Source organism: Suncus etruscus, chromosome 6, assembly GCF_024139225.1.
Source record: "Suncus etruscus isolate mSunEtr1 chromosome 6, mSunEtr1.pri.cur, whole genome shotgun sequence".
In the NCBI taxonomy this organism is placed as follows: domain Eukaryota; kingdom Metazoa; phylum Chordata; class Mammalia; order Eulipotyphla; family Soricidae; genus Suncus; species Suncus etruscus.
The window spans coordinates 136270045-136276044 of NC_064853.1; the positions used below are offsets into that span (position 1 = coordinate 136270045).

At 40.8% G+C, this 6000-nt stretch overlaps 1 protein-coding gene across 1 annotated transcript in view; it reads left to right on the forward strand.

The window, feature by feature from the left end:
- EPB41L4A (erythrocyte membrane protein band 4.1 like 4A) overlaps positions 1-6000 on the forward strand; it is a 294094-nt gene that overhangs the window by 125115 nt on the left and 162979 nt on the right. The gene's annotated exons all lie outside the window — the stretch shown is intronic.

The following is a 6000-nucleotide window of genomic DNA, read 5'->3' on the forward strand; positions in this document are numbered from 1 at the left end:
GGAGTGATAGCATTTGCCTTGCACTTGGCCTACCCGAGACTGACCTGGGTTTGATTCCTGGCATCCCATATGGTTCGAGCGTGCCATGAGTAATTTCTTAGTGCAGAGCCAGAAGTAACCCTGAGCAACCCCGGGTGTGACCCCAAAACAAAAAAAACACTAAACAAAACAAAACACAATGGCCCCCAAAACACCATCACCACCACCACCAAAAAAAAAAAAAAAAACCATTTTGGTTTTTCTCTTGTTCATTCTTGTAGGTCATGTTATTCTTTTAAACACTATTTGACAAGCACCATCTTGTGGGCAGAGAAAGGACCCAGTTCCACAACTAATCTCAAAAAGAACATGATGCAGCTGAATTAAACTACGTGATCCAGGTAGTCTGGTCCACGCTGAGATCTCTAGGACTGACTTCTCAAAATGGGGGGGGGTAGATTCCCCTTCCTGCCTGAAGTGAAGGCACAGCAGCCTGCAACTATACTGGAACCCACTGACAGAGATCTGGCCCAGTTTCGCAACTGCACACAAAAATGATGCACAACGGAATCTTTTCAGGTGGACTCAGTCTGTGGGCTGATGCCTGTGGGATAGTCTTGGGTGGCCAGGGTCCTCTCTACTACCTTCTCCTAAAAACAGAAAACCCAGAAACCTCCATGCACATCTGCCATATTTCCAGAGAAAAAGTTGCAAAGCCACACCCACATTCCACATGGGTATACCAGTCTTCTCGCTGAAAACACAGGTGCACCCAGGAGTGGGCTTCTTACCCTGTCAAGTCCTTGCCCTCTCATATCTATATCTCACAATTGCCTCCATGCAAACAACCCAACTTAATTTCTTTCTTTTTTTGTAAGATCAATGGATGATTTCTTCTTTTTCTTTCTTTTTTTTTTTAAATTAATATCTTTATTTAAGTACCTTGAAATACAAACATGATTGTGGTTGGGTTTCAGTCATGTAAAGAACACCCCCCTTCACCAATGCAACATTCCTATCACCAATGTCCCAAATCTCCCTCCCCACCCCACCCCCACTTGGCTTTCTACTTCCCTCATTCATTCACATTGTTAGGATAGTTCTCAATGTAGTTATTTCTCTAACTACACTCATCACTGTTTGTGGTGAGCTTCATGAAGTGGGCTGGAAGGAAGCTCCTCTCTTTTGTTTCTGAAAATTATTGCAAGAATGTCTTTCATTTTTCTTAAAACCCATAGATGAGTGAGACTATTCTGTGTCTATCTCTCTCCCTCTGACTTATTTCACTCAGCATAATAGATTCCATGTACATCATGTATGGGAAAATTTCCTGAATTCATCTCTCCTGACGGCTGCTTAATATTCATTGTGTATATATACTATCATTTCTTTAGCTATTCATCTGTTGAAGGGCATCTTGATTGTTTCCAGAGTCTGGCTATGGTAAATAGTGCTGCAGTGAAAATAGGTGTAAGGAAGGGATTTTTTTTTTATTCCCACCCCAAGGAAAGGATTTTTATATTGTATTTTTGTGTGGTATAGCTGGATCATATGAAAGCTCAATTTTTATTTTTTGGATGAATCTCCATATCACTTTCCATAAAGGTTGGACTAGACAGCAGTCCCACCAGCAGTGGAAAAGAGTTTCTTTCTCTCCACATCTCCGCCAGCACAGCTTGTTCTCCTTCTTTGTGATGTGTGCCAATCTCTGTGGTGTGAGATGGTACCTCATAGTTGTTTTGATTTGCATCTTCCTGATGATTAGTGATGTGGAGCATTTTTTCATGTGCCTTTGGCCATTTGTATTTCTTTTTTGTCAAAATGTCTGTCCATTTCTTCTCCCCATTTTTTGATGGGATTAGATTTATTTTTCTTGTAAAGTTCTGTCAGTGCCTTGTATATTTTGGAGATTAGCCCCTTATCTGATGGGTATTGGGTGAATAGTTTCTCCCACTCAGTGGGTGGCTCTTGTATCCTGGGCATTATTTCCTTTGAGGTACAGAAGCTTCTCAGTTTAATATATTCCCATCTGTTAATCTCTCTTTCACTTGTTTGCAAAGTGCAGTTTCCTTCTTGAAGATGCCATTAGTCTCAATGTTGTCATGGAGTGTTTTACCTACGTGTTGTTCTGATCTGATATCAAGGTCTTTAATCCATTTGGATTTTACCTTTGTACATGATGTTAGCTGGGGGTCTAAGTTCAATTTTTTTGCAAGTGGCTAGCCAGTTGTGCCGAGACCACTTATTGAAGAGGCTTTCCTTGCTCCATTTAGGATTTCTTGCTTCTTTATCAAAAATTAGGTGATTGTATGTTGGGGAAAATTCTCTGAGGACTCAAGCCTATTCCACTGATCTGAGGGTCTGTCTTTATTCCAATACCATGCTGTTTTGATAATTATTGCTTTGTAATACAGTTTAAAGTTGGGGAAAGTAATGCCTCCATATTCCTTGTCCCAAGAATTGCTTTAGCTATTCGAGACTATTTATTGTTCCAAATGAATTTCAGAAGTGTTTGATCCACTTCTTTGAAGAGTGTCATGGGTATCTTTAGAGGGATCACATTAAATCTGTACAATGCTTTGGGGAGTATTGCCATTTTAATGATGTTAATCATGCCAATCCAAGAGCAGGGTATGGATTTTCGTTTCCACATGTCTTCTCTTATTTCTTGTAGCAGGGTTTTTATAGTTTTCTTTGAATAGGTCCTTCACATCTTTAGTCAAATTGACTCCAAGGTATTTGAGTTTATGTGGCACTAATGTGAATGAGATTGTTTTCTTAATGTCCATTTCTTCCCTACCATTATTGATGTATAACAAGGCCATTGATTTCTGTGTGTTAATTTTGTAGCCTGCCACATTGCTATATGCATCTATTGTTTATAGAAGCTTTTTGGTAGAGTCTTTAGGGTTTTCTAAGTAGAGTATCATGTCATCTGCAAACAGTGAGAGCTTGACTTTTTCTTTCCTATCTGGATGCCCTTTATATCTTTGTCTTGCCTAATTGCTATAGCAAGTACTTTCAGTATTATGTTGAAGAGAAGTGATGAGTGCGGACAGCCTTGTCTGTCTTTTACCAGAATTTAGAGGGAAGGCTTTTAGGGAAGGTTCTGTTTACCTCTTCCCCTACTTTTAGTGGTTTTGTTTTTTTCTTAAATTCTACCAGAGCTGGGGCTGGAGTGATAGAACAGTGGGTAAGGTGTTTGCCTTGCATGCACTGATCCAGGTTAGATCTCCTGCCTATCATATGGTCCCCCTAGCCTGCTAGGAGTGATTTCTGAGCACTGGGCCAGGAGTAATCCCTGAGTGCCACCAGATGTGGCTCAAAAACCAAAAACCAAAAAGAGAAAAAGGATAATAATAATTTAAAAAATTCTAAGAGGACTTTATATCAGGGCTTGGATATCAACAGGGTTTGAACATATATCTAATAGCTTGCATATCATCCATTTGCCATATGAATTCAACCATATGAATAGAGACAAATATTTTCCTCTGGTCTGTGGGGTATCTTTTTATTATATTCTCATTTCTTTTCTTATTCAGAAGCTTCTTAGTTGACATAGTCCCATTTGTATGATTTCTACTTTGATTTTTAGAGGAAGACTTTGCTTTTAAGCATCTATTATGCTATTTCTAGAGGTATTAAGAGTAAGTAATCCTGAGCTGAAAAGAGAGCACAGAGTTTATGCCACTCATCTCAGACATGATGGACAAATATCAGCAAGAGTGATACCTGAACACAGAGCCAGGTGTGGCCAAAACTTAAAAGAAGATCAGTGATCAATATTAAAAAACTTAAAAATTGAGTAATATGGATCATAATAATAAATAATAAAATATATAATTCTATATTTTGCTCGTTACTTTGTTGTTGTTTGTTTTGGGCCACTCCTGGCAATACTCAGGGATTATTACTCCTGTCAGTGCCTTGGGAACCATATGGGCTGAAAGGCAAGTGCTATTACTGCTATATTATTTCTCTGGCCCAAATCTTTGATTCCTTTAAAAAAAAATTGAGAAATGGGGCCAGAGAGGTCTTCCAATGGGTAAGATAGACCTTGCAACCAGCTGATTTGGGTTTGATCTCCAGCACCCTATGTTTTCCCCTGAGCATCACCAAGAGTCGACCCTGATCACAGAAAAAACAGAGCGAGGAGTAAACCCTGAGTACTGCTGGGTGTTGCCTGAAAAAGCAAGAATATAAAATGTGAAAAATGGAAATTGTTATGTAGTGAAGAGTATATAGAAATGAATGGTGGGGGTGCATACCAGGCAGTTCTCAAGGCTTATTCCTGACTCTGTACTCATAAATCACTTCTGATCATATTTGGGGGACCATGCACATGCAAGGTAAGCACATTATCACTCTACTGTCTTTCTGGCCCCAACATATACAAAGTTTAATATTATAATAAAATGACACATTAGATACTAATAGTTTTTTTGATACTAATAGTTTTTTATCACTAAGAATAAAGGTAAGGGATTATATTTTTATTAGTCATTAATGCACACATAAGACCCCCTTCCACTCTTATTTATATAAGGAATAAGAAGGGTGAACCAAGGCAGGATTCCTAAGCCATGGGGTCAGGAGAGTGAATTTTCTCACCAAACAAACACTATACTGCTAGGAATAAAGTGACTTTCGAATCAGCTTTCAATCAGCTTCTACCTTCTGCTGGAGAGTTCTCCTTTTCTACACAGGAACAAAGAACATGGGCACACTTAGTCTGCTTTTGGAATACCCAGTATTTGGCAAAGCCTGGAGAGGAGAGGATGTCTCTTGGCACCCCCAGAATCTCCAGGGTCCCAGAGTGTCTTTAACCTGAGCTTTTATGGAAACTCCAGTGTTTTCCGTGATTCCTTCTTTGGTTTCTTTTTTGTGATCTTATTTCACAAATGTAAGTTATAAATATAAAGTAAGGGAGAAGGTGTTTCTCTGGGCCATGTTTCTTAACCCTTTTCTGACTACAGCCCGATTTCAACCCTGTTTCTTTCCGGTGTTCCCCTGTTCTATCAATTGACCCTCTAATTTTGTGCTTTGCTCCCACACCATTAGTAAATTTTCATCTGTGACCATCTTGGAATATCTTGTATGTGGGGAGGAAAGGGGGTTGACAGGAAGCCATTTGACCCATCATTAAGAAATACTGGTCCCAGGTTAAAAATTATTTGTCTAAAATTCTTTTCATTTAAAATATATGTGGATTAATAAACAGAAACAGTATGGTTAAAGTGATTATTAAGAATGACTTTCAGGGGCTGGAGAGATAGCAGAGAGGTAGGGCATTTGCCTTGCATGCAGAAGGACTGTGATTTAAATCCCGGCATCCCATCTGGTCCCCAAGCCTGCCGGGAGTGATTTCTGAGTGTAGAGCCAGGAGTGACCCCTGAACGCTGCTGGGTGTGACCCAAAAATAAAAAAAAATGACTGTCACATCTTTTTTTTTTTTTTGTCACACCCAGCAGCGCTTGGGGATCACTCCTGGCTCTATGCTCAGAAATCGTTCTTGGCTCTGGGGACCATGTGGGACACGGGGGGGGGGGGTGGTGTCGAACCTCGGTCTGTCCTAGGCTAGCGCGTGCAAGGCTGACGCCTTACTGCTTGCGCCACTTCCCCAGCCCCGACTTTCACATCTTTTTTTTTTGGGGGGGGGGGTCACACCCGGCGGTGCTCAGGGGTTACTCCTGGCTGTCTGCTCAGAAATAGCTCCTGGCAGGCACGGGGGACCATATGGGACACCGGGATTCGAACCAACCACCTTTGGTCCTGGATCGGCTGCTTGCAAGGCAAACGCCTCTGTGCTATCTCTCCGGGCCCGACTTTCACATCTTAATCATTGTCATCATCCCATGTGTTGCATATTTAGAATGAGCCAGAGGTAGTTAAAAGACTTAGCATAAGGAAGGTTCAGTGATGCCCAGCAGCCTGTTCCAAATTGCGTGGTGATGATGAGTGCGGTGGGAACCAGGCTGGAATTTGTTTGAATCTGTTCTGGCACTTTGACTTTTTGCC